Below are 15,253 nucleotides of genomic sequence, written 5' to 3'. Positions count from 1 at the left end.
CTATGTATCAGAGCATTAAAACAGAGAACATAATATTAAGTATTGGCCAAAAAAAAGCATTAGACACCTTTTGAAATAGCATTTTACGCACAGCTTCTGAAGTCACGATGCAATTGGTGGAAACTTACAAATATAGATCAGAAAACCCTAATTTTTTTCTTAGTATAGAACAAAAAAAAACCCAAACCAACAAAAACAAACAAATGAAGAAAAAAATCCCCCAGCCAACAAAAAATCCCCCAGTCCCAGTGTCAGAACTGTTGAACTATTACTTATGTTGCCCACTTCATTTTGGTTGTCTACTTATACATTTTCAAATAAAATGGAAACTAGCCTTAAGAATTTTTGTTTCTGTAATACTTTCTTTAATTGTCACAGCATGGCCAGCAAATGCAATACTTTCTGAAAGCTTCCTACTACCACTTCTAGGAGATTTTTCCTCCCATCTTCGTATAACAGCTAGAAGTGTTACAACCACAAAGCTGTCAGAAGATTCAGTCAAAGACAAAACCACACCAAGTCCCTAGAAGGTTTCAAAATATGCACAGTTTGCAACCTATCAAAATTCAGAGAATGTTTTCTACTTCCATTTTCACATATTAGGAGTTCATCAACCCTTGGTTTTGAGCTAAAATATGGTTTTTTACCAACTACAGCTTTTAATAAGATACCATTTTTATTAAGACACCATTTTTAACAGGAATTTAAGAGGTTTCAATAAAGCATAGGAGCAGGTGAAATAGCTCCTGATTTCTACATCGTAGAAGGTATTTTGTAGCTCAAAACCTAAATTCTCAGTTTTCACTTCACAAGTCCGCTGGTTACAGTCAGCATTGGCCATTGCAGAAAAGCAACTTTTCACTAGCTTCAATTCCACAGCTGGCAGAAAATGCAGAGTAGTTTTGCAATTGAGAGAAATGTTCTTGCACTTACTACCTAGGAGTGTAATTTTGCTAAACTTCTGCAGCTAAGAGAGCAGCCTGCAGTCTGATTTTCTAACCAAACTCCATATTTGTGGAATTTTGCAGTTCCCATAGAACTGGCAGTTTTGTACAGACTAAAGAGAGACAAATTGTTTGTGCCAAAGATCAAACTCTTATCAAGTTATAAAACACGGGGGTCATGGTAAAACTTCAAGCCAACATCTACCAGCCCAATTAATTTGGAAAACCCTTCTGTGCCTCCTGGGCTGTGCTCCTGCTTGCTGGCAGAAACCACCTCTACCTCCTGATGACTCTATGACAGTTTGCATGTGTCACACCATATCTGGTTCTTCCTCAGCCTGAATTGTATCATTTCAGGCATCTAGAAAATAAATAAGCCACAAAAGCAGGAATTAAACTGCTACACTTAAAAATCCAGAACTGGACCTCACCGGATAGGTTCCCTGGAAGCGATGTTGTCTGAAGGGGCTGAACTCATGGTTTCCAAACTGTGGTTTTCTTAAGTCTATAAACTGTGGAGGATGAAGAACACAGTTAACCATACATACTTCTACTTGATGAGCTTCAAAGATTAGTCTCTTCTGCATCATTAAACTATCAAGGCCTCTAGCAGACACATGCTTTGCTTTATTTGTCAGCCTACTAAAATATTGGTTTTTTTAAACACTCATACTACCATGTCACGTGAACAATTACCACAACTGCAATTTGACATCAGCTTTAGAAAATAGAATTGTACTGCTAGTCTTCTAAGCCTGAACATTGTAGAGAAATAAATATATATATGTAGCAGGATATCCACTGTCAAGAGTTTTCAGAACACCAATAAAAAAATGTTATGTTTGCATAGATTGAGCTACATTCCTCCTAAGCAGATTACAAACTCTGCTTCTCTTCAAAAAATTCTACACAGTTCTTAGGGAGATAAATGGTACTATAAAAGGTACTGTGATTTTTTAAGTAGATCAGATATCCAAGGTTGCCTGCCTAATAGAACACTTGCTATGTTAAAGGCTGCTAAGTCTTTCACAAATTGCACAGAATTTTTGCTTTAAGATGTAGCCGTGAAAACTAACAAATTAGTTTTTCATAACATCATTCTTTTTGGTATTGCAACTTACACCAAAAACTCATAATGAACAGGGGAAAAAAAATTGTAGTTTCATAACAGACTCAAAATGTTTTCTGTCACATCCACATCATTCTGAAGTTTTAAAACTTCTTTAAATTAGTCTGAAGTCACATAGAGGAAAAGAAGAAACTACATCTGAAGAGTGTCCCCTGAGAATGCTAAAGATTTTGAATTTGCAATATTCCTCTGTTAATATCCGTATGAATAGCTTACTAGCACACCAAGAGATAAATTCATAAAATGGGCTATTTCACCTAGGGAAAAAAAAAAAATCCAGTGCCATGGAGCAGCTTGTGGGAGCTCCATAATTAACCAAAACAGCAGAGGAAGTTTTTGCTTGGGGAATTACATTTGATGTGTCACTAAAAACTTGTGTCAGCTTCTTCTTGCAAACTTCTGAATATATGCTGAATACTTCACAATAGGCCACTGATTTAGATGTGAGGAATAAATTCTCCTCAGTGAGGGTGGTGAGACCCTGGCACAGGGTGCCCAGAGCAGCTGCGGCTGCCCCATCCCTGGGGGTCTCCAAGATCAGGCTGGACAGGGCTTGGAGCAGCAACCTAGGATAGTGGAATGTATCCCTGCCCACGGCAGAGGGTGGAACAGGACGACATTTGAAGGTCCCACGACGTTTGAAGGTGATGGAGACCACTCACGGATAAACCCAACCGTGATCTTAAGGGGCACTAACTTAGAGCAGGCAAAAGCCCCGACTAGTAACAAATCCGCAGCGAACCTACAGAAACTCACCGGAGTGTCTGCAGCGCATTTCTGGAGCTGTCCCGACGCTGCTCGCCCTCCAGCATGACGAGCTGGAACTGCCGCAGGAAGTCCAGGGACCAAGGCGGAGCCCTGGACGGGAATTCCGCGGCTGCCTGGATACGGGGGCTGATGTCACAGTGCCCCGAACCCAGCGCGGGGCTCCGCCGGGCTCCCGCCGCTCTCTGCCGCCGCCCAGAAACGTCTAAAGGCTTAGAAAGGGTTCCCCAAGGTAAAATATAATGCAGGCAATCAAAAGGACCGACTGACACCACAGCCAGGCAGAGATGTGCGTGTCCTCAGGCCAGCGCCCAGGTTATGGAGAGCAAACAGGCAGAAAGTTTTGAATGTCTGTGGGCACAATTCAAAGCAGGGCCTCTCTGGACCACAGGAGCACATCTCCCTCCATGAGGAGGGACTTAGGGGTAGGGAAAGGTTCTTGTGAAACCTCCCAAGCAGAGAGATTTCGAGCCCCAGCTGTGTCAAACAACAACTGAATTAAGCTCACTCCACAGTATCCTGGGAAAGCACTTTCCCCCTCTCCAAGCACTGCTGTACTTTCTGCAGCTCCGTTTTTAAAGTTCCTGTTAAATTGTCTCTGTCTGCACACTCAGAGTGCAGATGATTTAACAATTTGCTGGCACCAGCGATGCTATCCTGAGCTTTTTTCAGGTTTTGTCTTATGGCACACATCTATCAGGATACCCTTTAAGACTAAAGATATATCCTTTAAGACTAAAGATTTCAATTGCAAGAGATAAAAACTCCACAACATTCCACACACTCTCTGGGACAGGTCTCAAAACTTCATTTCTCATATGTGACCTGATCTTTGTAAATGGCTTTCAGCTGTGATTTTCTTCATTCTATGTCATGTAGTTATTTTAAAGATATTGTGTCAAACGAAATAAGGAGGGGATGGAGGGTGTCCTCTGTGTTGTTTCATTTTTTCATAATTATTTCCAAGAGATTTTAGTGCACGAGGTTGTGATTTTAAAACAAACAAATAATAAAAGTAGAGAGTAAGACAACAAACTAACTCCATGGAGAAATCACACAAAAGTAAGGTTTAAGTTTGGAGATCTGAAATAAAGATTGAGTTATAAAATGCAGACTTTATCACAGTTATCTTCTATTTCCTTTTGTGAAGAGAAGCTGTCAGGTCCAGTCCATGGCCATGCTCTCTGTGTTTTCCTTTAGAATTTCGTACAAGGCTTGGCTTTTATCTACTTCTTCACTGGGGTGCAATTTTAGTTTTTTGTTTGACTCCTGTAGCCGTTCCTCCTGTCCATTCCAAAGTGATTGTACCTGACGCTTCCAATGGAATGCATTATTTAATTCTCCTACACTGTCAAACCTCTCACAATGTGATGAATCTTTGCTGAAGCATATTTAATTGCTCTCACAGGCCCTGGGCTTGGTCAGCTTCTTTTTTTCATCTTACTGAAATTCCATTTGAATTCTGCAAGTTGTAGGTGCAGTGAGTGGTGTTCCATCTGTGCTGCATGAAGTCTTCCTGCAAATTCAAATATTGCCTTCTGCAAGTATGATTTTCATACTGGACAGTCTGTCACACAACCCACACTCCAGACAAGGACTCTTTCTCCAGATCAGTGGTGCACTTGTTGTGGGCTAGTGGAACTGAACTAGTGGAACATTTCTACATTCAGCTTGTCCATAATTTCTGAAAAGGAGTTTCTGGCTGCACCTAGTTTTAAATGTCCACAAAGCCAGGACTTAGGTTTGTTAACAACATTCTGCTGTCCAGTCATGGAAGTGATTATTGCAGCATGGAAATTAACTAGGAAACCAGCCGAGTGCTTCAAAGCTCTCAATTTCTTCATTTTCACAAACTGGCAGATTATGCCTATGTTTGGATACTCCTACACACACTTGAAATCCAGAGCCTCATTTTAAGCCCTTTTGTCCAGGTGGAAAGGGAGCAAAAAAACTGGGCTAAAACTTTAAGCCTTTTAGCTGCCAAAATGGCAATCACAGCTCCTAGGAACACATAAACCAGGCCTTTGGTTCCCCTTTTCCTCATCCTTGTTTTGTCTTCTTTTCCTCATCAGCAGGGAGAGCATTCATTAGGCTCCTGATTTTCTGTTCCACTGATTTCTGGATGTTAACCTGGTCATGGAGGGAGTCTCTTTGGGAAGACATTAGCACACAGTAGAGGGGGAACAGCCATACCATGCTCCTTTTTGCCCACTCCTACTTGTTGCAGTCTCTAAATCCTTTCTATAATTGCCTGCAAATGTCCTGGAGGTTGCCTGAAGTTCATAAGTAAGAAGAATTAGAAGCTTAGGGAAGTTTTCTATGCATGGAGAGAAATAAAAAATGCCACCATTAGGCAAAGGTGCAAATAAGGAAAACTAAAATAAAAAGCAACTGCCCAGCCACTGTTGCATACAAAATGTATGAGAATTTGTTTCCACAGCAAGACCCAGCTACTGAGGATTTGGAAGGCAGCAGATCTGTTTGTGGCAGCTCACCATTTCTCTGGAGCCCAGCAATCACATGCCCTGACTATCATGGATATCCTTTAGAAGGAAAACATGCCAGAAAAAAGAATTCTCTTCCAGAGGCCACTCTGAATTCTGCAGGAATAATGATGATTTGTTTTGTTCTGAGCCAATTAGCTGGTGGGAAGAGAAATCCTCATGCAAGCCTGGTATTTATAAATTGGACAAATTAGGACTGATCCTAGGAAGCTGAGTTTTGAAGCATTCAGCAGTTTACTCTCCATCCATCAGCTCTTGAGGCACAGACAGTGCAAAATGAGACACAGGGGGAGAATTGGAACAGACAGTTTGGAGATTTCAGTGTTGTTACACCAAGCAGAAAATGCTGGAGAGGTTTTAGCCTTAAATCCTGCTGCTGAGAGCAAAACCTCTTACTTAATAACCCTGTTATTCTCTGTTGCTTTTGGGAATTAAACCTCTGTTGCAGCCAAGGATTTTAGAGACATTTAACCCTGACTTAAATTTCCCTGGTGCATGTGGGGAAAGGAGCTGTTTTCCTTGCTATAAATCATGCCCTGGGTGCTGTCATCACTGTCACAGGTGCTGGTAGAAGATGCCTTCAGGTTTGATCTCATCAGCCAGATTTTCAGCTGCAAAAAAGCAGCTTAAACATCACTGAACACTGCTGAAATTCAAGATGCAGTTATTTTAAAGTGTAAGAAAATGGTATAAGTTTTTGTTAGAAAATAATGAATGTCTCTCTGACTTGAGATATCTGTCTCCTGTAGGATAAAAGGATAGCTTTAAAAAACATGAGTGTTTCCAATACATAACCTTCTGCTTTCCTGTTTTCCTTGTCCAGAGTCTGACACAGCTGATTTTATTTTGGGTGTAACCAGATGCTCATCCCTCTCCTTAATCTTGTAGTTATGCGTTGAACATCTCTGGGGAATAAGAGGCTCCACTTTGTTCCCCAAAATGTTCCACTTGGTGCTGCACATCTAAAGTGAGCCTGCTTTGGGGTGATGCCAGAACTCTCCAAAACTATCCAGGTCCATGCTTGGTGCATCAAAAGCCAGTCTCCAGCAGAGCCTGAATGAGGTCCCTGAGGATCAGCTATAGTGATTCCAAAGGGCTGGCATGAGGGCCTCAAAGACCACTGTCCTAGGGTGACGTTATGATGCTTGTATCCCCATTCATGTGTTCTGTTAATGTTGGATATTATGTCCTGTGCCTTTACGACCAGCTCTGAAGAGGGAAAGTTTTGTTTTGGTTTTCTTATCAGCCTGGCGGGACACAGAGACTGCAGCTTTTGCTTTTGCTGCTTTTGTTTTTTGCTTTTGCTCTCTCGCTCTTGCTTGCTTCACTTCTGCTTGCTTTTGCTCATTAGCTAGTTTAGCTAAACTGTCCAATTTCTTCCTGGACAGTTCCTCCTTTCCTTTTTCTGATCATTTCGAACCTGCTCCGGACTGGGACCTGTGAAACACCAAGATCCTGCACCTTCTGGCCTGCAGCAGCAGCCCCAGCACCAGAGGGACTGAGAACAGAGTGACCACCCCCCAAGAGAGACTTTCTGAATTTGTCATCTTTTTCAGAGTGGTGTCATCCAGTATTGTTCATTTTGTGTGCTGAGGGGTGCTGTGCTTGTTAAATAAACAGGTTCTTTCCACTTCTCTCTGAGGAATCCTTCCTGAACCAGTTGGGGGGAGGGGCTGTGTGGGTTTGCTTACTGGAGGAGCCCTAATTTGGAAATTCTCCTCCAAATTTGCCCTAAACCACGACAACCACCCTGGGGCCACTGGAGAATCCTTCAGAGCAAATCTGCTCGGAGCTGCCAGGACTGAGCCTTGCAGCTGACACAGGGACTCAGAGCACCTGGAGCACAGCCCAGGGAAACGCTGCAACTGCAATCTTCCTCTGCAGCCAGAAGGACAACTTCTGCCTCTCCTCGGCTGCCATCCCTCTGACATCAGCACTGCTGCCCTCTACCTGAGCAGAAAAATAATGAAAAACTTTCCTCAACAAACCATCCCCTGTAAAAGTGGGCAAGATCATTCTGATGACTCATTTGGTCTCCAGGCCACAAAATGTACTGGGAGCTGTCTGTGCCAGGGCTGCAGGAGGGACATTGACCTCCTGCCACAGTTACAGAAGCTGCTGAATGGTTACAGAACTACCCCAACATCTTCAGCAAACTCCCAGAAATTCTTGACCATGGCTCTGCCTGGGTCAATCCCCATTCAGTGTCACTACCAACCATCTGAGTCCACCAATATTACCTGCCTCCCACAGCTTTCAGCCGGAAAATTGAGTGAAGCTGGCCTGATCACCACTTTCCCATTCACCACTGTGCTGACACAAAGCAGCCCTGAGCCATGGCAGAGCAGGAGGAGCTCACAGACAGCCCTGCCAGACATGCAGCTTTGTCCATCAGTGACTCTGATGTGGATATAAGAGAGATTCAATGCTGAGAAATGCAAGGTGGACGTCATTAAAAAGTACTAACTCAAAGGCCACCAGAAAGCGTGTCCATGGCTCTGAGAGCCCATATCCCCAAGAGATTTGGTGGCCTCCAGGCCCCCTGGCCAGTGGCCAGTGCTGCTGGTGGCTAGCACCCACGAGATGGAGCTCCGAGCCTGATGATGAGCTGGGTGAGCACAATCCCTCCTGCTCTTTGCACTCGTTTTTCCCCTTCTTCCCTCCTGCAGAAATGTGGAGCTGTGAGCATGTAATCCATTTTCTTATTGAGTGAGTGCTTATTTCAAATGTCAGTTTGAGGCTTTTCTTCCCCATCTGCATCTCTGACTTCTCTGCTTTGCTCTCTTGTTCAGCATAGGCCCTGCTGGGTGAGGACTCAAGCCAGGAGTGTGACCAGAGAGTGGGGCCCAGTTGTGAGCACAGATCAGGCCAGCTTCACTCAATGTTCCTGCTGAAAGCTGTGGGAGGCTGTCACAGACATCTTTCATGAAAAATCCTTTCTTAGGAGTTTTCCTTGTGAGAAGCTGCAGTTTCAACAACCAAAAGTAAACAGTGGTTATCTGCTGCTGTGGAATGCAACAGGTAGACCCGTGATTGGTCTCCTGTGGGTGTTTGGATTTGCTGACCACTCATGGCAGAGCTGGCTCTTGCTCTCTGTCTGAGACAGAGATCTTTGTTATTCATTCTTTTCTATTCTTAGCTTAGCTAGCTTCTGAAGAAACCTTTTCCTTTCTATTTCTTTTTAGTATAGTCTTAATGTAACATATATCATAAAATAATAAATCAAGCCTTCTGATCATGAAGTCAACTTTCTCGTCTCCATCCTGAAAACCCTTGTGACCACAGTCACAGGAGGCAGGTAATATTGGTGGACTCAGATGGTTGGTAGTGACACTGAATGGGGATTGACCCAGGCAGAGCCATGGTCAAGAATTTCTGGGAGTTTGCTGAAGATGTTGGGGTAGTTCTGTAACCATTCAGCAGCTTCTGTAACTGTGGCAGGAGGTCAATGTCCCTCCTGCAGCCCTGGCACAGACAGCTCCCAGTACATTTTGTGGCCTGGAGACCAAATGAGTCATCAGAATGATCTTGCCCACTTTTACAGGGGATGGTTTGTTGAGGAAAGTTTTTCATTATTTTTCTGCTCAGGTAGAGGGCAGCAGTGCTGATGTCAGAGGGATGGCAGCCGAGGAGAGGCAGAAGTCGTCCTTCTGGCTGCAGAGGAAGATTGCAGTTGCAGCGTTTCCCTGGGCTGTGCTCCAGCTGCTCTGAGTCCCTGTTTCAGCTGCAAGGCTCAGTCCTGGCAGCTCCGAGCAGATTTGCTCTGAGGGATTCCCCGGTGGAGCCAGGGGCTTTGACCCCTTCAGCCCTTTGGCTGGGAGTTTGGAGAGGTGATGTGCCTCTGGCTGGCACAGTGAATCTGGGCCCTGCTGGGTTTGGGATCAGAAAGCAGCAGCTCCAGCGGTCTCTACTCTAAATACCAGTACTTTAGTAGCATCTGCCCTCTCTCACTGAGTTCACATTCCCTAATGATGAGGAAGATTCTTATCTGTTTTGTTTGTGTTTGAGTGATGCAAAGCAAGTACTTGATCTCAAACAAAGCTAAAACTGGGGGAAGTAAAACACATAAAACATACCATAAATAAAAATGGTACATTGTCTCTGATCACCAGGCCTGTGCTCTACTACAAGTGTTTTTTTCATTCACTACCTGCCTTTCACCTTGTGACAGGCTGCCAAGTGGCAGGGTCACCTTTCCTGCAGGGATTTAAAAACGGTGTAAACATGGTGATCAGGGGCATGGTTTACTGGTGGGCCTGGCACTGCTGGTTTAACAGCTTGAACTGAGGATTTTAGGGGGCTTTTCCAACCTCAGTGATCCTATGAGTCTGTGGTTATGCATTGCCCAGTAAAACACTCTGGATTATATCCATTTTACTGTGGAGGGAGTTCCTTTTAGGAATGGGGAATCAGAGGCCAAGGATAAATGTTTTCAGCTGGAGGGAGACTTGTTGGCCATAGAGAAGTATGAAAGGATAGCATAAATCATGGCATTGATGAACCTAGGGAAGTCAGGGGGAACACTTCATGCAGCTAATCATGAGGTGGCAGCCATCCTCATTTCAAGGTCGTGCTTTAATTAGAAATGAAACATATGGCCTAGACCAGCTGAAGAAAAAGGTGCTGTGCTTTTCCTGCAAGGGAGCAGTTCCTTCCAAAGGTCCCACGGCAATACAAAAATTACAAAACAGCTTTTCAGCTTTTCACAGTAATATTTTTTTTTCCCTCCATTTAACTGATGGTGAAATCAAGACTACTATTTTAACTTGTATGCTGCAATTGTTGCATGAATAGATAAGATGATTTGTTAAGTAGAGAGAGCAAGAGGTTTTCATGCTGATAATACATTATTATTGACAATTTGATGCTTTTTTCAAGTAATGGTAATCAACCTTTATGTGCTTGATAAATTCATAGCCCAGAGTGTTGATTTTATCAAAATTACCTTCGCAGTTAAGGGTGTAATTTTCTGCTGGTAAAATGAAGGATGTTCTCAGTAATTCGTAATTGTCCAATTATTTGGTATAATTTTTTTTATGTTTTAACATGTTCCATGAGTTTCAAGGCAGCTTGAGTGCTCTGCATTGTGTGTCAGCATGCTGAATATGAAGGCACCTGTCAGTGTTTTTATTATATACAGTCTTCTTGCTAACTAGGAAAATAAGACCTGAGGGTGTTTTTTATTGCTGACTGTGAAAAATACATCACATTTTCTCACACCAGAACACAAAACAAACATTACCCAATTCCCCTTCCACTTCAAAAATGATGTTATTTATTAGTCCCTACCAGGGGACAAAATGATGCCCAGTTAAAAGAGTTCTGTGTCACTCAGTGGGGACAGCTGCCACCAAAAATGTGATGATTCTGGGCGCAGTGTTAAATCTTGTACCGCTGATGCACTGCATGTCTATCCAGAAATAAAGACTCTCCTGATAAAGATGCAACCCCTGGGGAGGCTGGTGCTGCCCCAGGGCAGGAGGAAGAATGTGCTGACAGCATGGGCACTCCCAGCAGATCAGCTGCTGTCAAGTTCAGCAGCAGTAGAATGAGAAAGGGACTGGCTTGCTACAGCCAGCTGCAATGCACAAAGTGACAAGTAACACCAGCAGCACCAGGAAACCCTTCAACCAAAACTGAACTGTGAGCTGCAAAGAGGAAACCTTTCTTAATTTAACTCTATCTACCAGTTTAATTTACTTAGAAGCTGCTTTCTAGCCTGCCTTTCTCCATTTCCACCCCAGCTTTTCTCACACTGTTACCTGAAACAGCAAGGAACACATCTAAGGGTTTGCAGCTGAACAAGATGAAAACCAAACAGCTGTCTGAAATCTGTGTTTTCCTCTGCTCCCATGCTTCCTTGAAAATATTACTCCTGTGGTAGGTTATGCTTAAGAAACAATACCCTGTACCTGATAATTGTAGCAGATGAACTTTGTCACTATGAAAAGACTGTCTGGGTCTTAGCAGAGAAGTGAAACAGAGATTTCACACAGTGTTTTTTACCACCAGGAATTCAGAAGGCCAAAACCCCCTGAGCAGTGAGCAACAAGTGTTGCCTGGCAGTATCACTGATGTTTTTATTCTGAAAGAATCCAAGCCGAAGAAAGCACTAGAGGGCACAGTTGCAGGAGAGCAAAACCAACCAGATTTGGACTGCAGTGAAACACTTGACACACTGACGAAATTCCTCTCTGATAAATTAATGTAAATCAGGCTTGGAAGGAACATTCTCATTTCAAAGTTGGCTGAAGGACCAGAATAAAATGATAGGTGACAATATAGCAAACTGGAGAGTGATTGTATAATACAATGGCACAGGGATAGGTGTCAGGAGTTGCTCTATTTTAACACCCTCATCAATGATTCAGAAGAAGAAACAAGCAGAGAGTAATGAGATTTGATACTTGGGAGGATTAGTTAGAATTGGTGAGAGCTGCAAATTAATGCAAAGCAACAGACACCAGAATCACAAGCACAGAAAAGCAAAAGGCACAAAGCACAGGAGTGGAAAGCAAAATTTAATAAAGAGAAACCTGGGGGAATTGCAGGCAAAGTAAACATCAATCCAGCAAGAGGAAACCTAGGAAAGGGTAACATGGGAAGTTATTTCTGCAGGAGAGCTGACAAGTTATCGCACACCAGGCTGTGCTGTGAAGATGCTTCAGTGACATCTGCACTGCCCAGTGAGGAGCTCCAACACCTCTGGCTCCTGGCACCATAATGGGAATTAATTCCCACCATCATACTCAGCTGCCCTGCCCTTCACATCCCTGCTGCAGCTGGAATTCAGATGAGAGTAGTGGGAAAGGAGCTGGGTAGCTCAGTCTCCAGGAAAAGCCTGGAAGTGCTGCAGCTTCACTGCAGTAGAACAGATTGGGAAAGGCACAGCCTTGAAAAGATGGTGGGGAAGCATAGGAAAGAGGCAAAGGAAAGCAAAAGGCAACGAAGAACACTAAAACCACAGCTTTGTCTGCTGAGCAAGGAAGATGGGACCCTTTCCAAAGTATTTGGGCCATGGTGTACATGAAAATTCCAACATTTCAGGATATAAGAGCAATCTGAGTAAATTGTAATGACAGAGAAAACCTGTGAAATCCTCTCAGTGGACGGAACTGTCTGTTCAAAACTGCAGATTGTTGTTGCAGAGGAGCAGCAAAGGCAGTGAGGATTACTCTGTGTCTGGGCAGCAGTGGGATGTGGGTTTCTCTGCCTGTCCTGAGCAGAAAGCAGACATGTCAAGGAAGCTGCTGAACAGCATCCAGGGAGAAAGAGCTCTGGAAGCTGGCAGCTCCCAGCTTGGAGCCTTTCTGTTAAGAGCAGAAGAAAGCAGGTCATTCACAGAATCCCAGAATTACAGGATGGGTCAGGTTGGAAGGGACCACAGTGGGTCATCTCCCCTAATGTCCCTGCTCCAGCAGGGTGACCCCAGAGCACGTGGCACAGGGCTGTGTCCAGGTTCTGGAATATTTCCAGTGAAGAGAAACTCCACAGCCTCTCTTGCAGTCTGTTCAGGGCTGGGTCACTGCCCAGGGAAGGAGTTCTGCCTCATGTCCAGGTGGACCTTCCTGGGATCTGTCCCTGCCCACTCCTCTTGTCCCATTGTCCCTACAGAGCAGAGCCTGGGCCCTGCTCTGTCCCTCCCTGCAGACAGGGACACCCAGGGCTGAGGCCCCTCTCAGCTGGGGCTCCTCTCCAGGCTGAGCAGCCCCAGCTCCCCCAGCCTTTCCTGGTGAGGGAGATGCCCCAGGCCCTTCCTCACCCCCACAGCCTTGGCTGGCCCCTCTCCAGGAGCTCTGTGTCCCTCCTGTCCTGAGGATCCAGAGCTCTGGAGGCCCTCCAGAGGTGCCTCCAGAGGGGCAGAGGGGCAGGATCCCTCCCTGACCTGCTGGCAATGCCCTCCCAAGGGCACTCCAGGATCCCCTTGACCTCCTTGTCCCCAGGACACTCTGCTGGCTCAGGGACAGCTCTTTGTCCCCCAGGACCTGCAGAGCTGGTTGTGCTGGTGCTGGGGGTTATTCCTGCCCAGCTGCAGGACCCTGCATTTCCTTTGTTGAATTTTGGCATGTTCCTGACATCCTTGGCTAGATTTAATTCCAGATGGGCCTTGGCTTTCCTTGTCTCATTTCCACTTACTCTGACAACCTCTTTGTGTTCATTCCAAGTGGCCTGACCCTGCTTCCATCTCCTGTGTATTTCCTGCTTCTGCTGCATAGTGGCAGGAGTTCCTTGTTCATCCATGCAGGTCTCTTGAACCCTTTTCACTCTTCTTCTTGCTTCATTCTGCTCCAACTCCGGTCTGCTCAGTGCAGGCACTGCCACACAAATCCTGTCTGCCAGCTGTCTCCTGCAGCCAGCTTCATCTTGTTCCAGGAGTGTTTATCAGGATAAAGCCAAAGTTTTTTCTAGCAGAGGAAAGCAGTGCTGGGAATTCATGTATTACCCAAAGCCAAAAAAAATTATAAATAACATTTTAATCTGGCTGAGGGACTTCTGAGCAACCCTATTTGTCAGCAGCACTACTGAGGATATGCCAAGCACTACCCCAGATCAGAAGCTTTTTGATCATCAGTCACACAGATGACACAATAAGCTATTAAACATGATATGTATAGGAAGATGACTCAGCCTTCCCCTCTTCAGGGCAAACAAAAGGTGATCCTGCCCCAACCTGTGTTTTTTTTCTGATTAGCTGAAGTGCTAGTGCTCATCTAACAAGAGTTTTTTCCAATACATTAATGACAAAAGCCAATGTAGAAAATAACATTACCCCATTCCAGGATGAGGATGGTCACCTCACAAGCAGGGACACAGACAAGGCAGAGGTGTTTAACACATTCTTTACCTCTGTCTTCAGCATGGATGTTGGACCACAGGAGTCTCAGTGCCCTGAGCTGAAAGACCACAGCTGCAAGAACAATTAACTCTCAGCTGACCTTTATGTGGGATCTGCTGCTCCAACAGGATCACTACAGGTCTGTGGAGCCTGATGGGGTTTGTCTGAGAATCCTCAGCTGCTGATATCATCCCAAAGCCTCCCTCAATGATTTTTGAGCAGTCAGGAGCTGGAGAGGTTCCAGCTGTCTGGAAGTGGGTGAACATTGTTGTGATTTTCAAGAAGGGCAAGAGAGAAAACCTCAGAAACAACAGGCCTGTCAGTCTCATTTCACTGTCTGGTAAAATCATGAACAAGACTATCTGGGAGGTATTGAAAATCACTTGAAGAACAATTTCAGCATAACCTTATGAGGGGAAAGTCCTGCTTGCCAAACCTGATTTCCTTTTACAATAAGATAACTCCCCTTGTGGATCAAGGGAAACCAGCTAATGTAATCTTTTTGGATTTCAGCAAAGCTTTTCATACTGTCTTTCCCAGAATCCTTCTGGACAAAATGTCCATCCCACAGCTGGATAAACCCATCATGTGGTGAGTGAGCAGCTGGCTCATGGGTTAGGAGGAAAGAGTTGTAGAGAATCAGGTAACATCAGAATGGTCACCTGTCATCAGCGGGGTTTTTCAGGGCTCCATCTTAGGGCTGGTTCTCCTCAACATCTTCACAAATGACCTGAATGCAGACCTGGAAGGAGCACAAAGTCCGACAACAGCATTAAGCTGGGAGGAGCTGTTGACTGCCTCAAAAGAAGAGAGGCCCCGCAGAGGCCACCTTGACAAATTAAAGGGCTGGACAATCTCCACCTGCGTGAAATTCCATGAGGGAAAGTGCTGGATTCTGCACCTGGGATGGTCCTGGAAATCCTGTTTGGTGGCCAGCAGGACACGAGCCAGCAGTGTCCTGGAGCCAGCAGGCACATCCCTGTCCTGGGGACACCAGGCCCAGCATGGCCGGCTGGGCCAGGCAAGGATTGTCCTGCTCTGCGCTGGGCCAGGGAGGCCTCACCTGGAATATTGG

This window comes from Agelaius tricolor, unplaced genomic scaffold (genome assembly GCF_023055355.1).
Source record: "Agelaius tricolor isolate 1412-34295 unplaced genomic scaffold, bAgeTri1.0.p SCAF_53, whole genome shotgun sequence".
NCBI lineage: Eukaryota > Metazoa > Chordata > Aves > Passeriformes > Icteridae > Agelaius > Agelaius tricolor.
The sequence above is the reverse complement of the archived record's forward strand: the minus strand, read 5'-3'. Positions refer to the sequence as shown.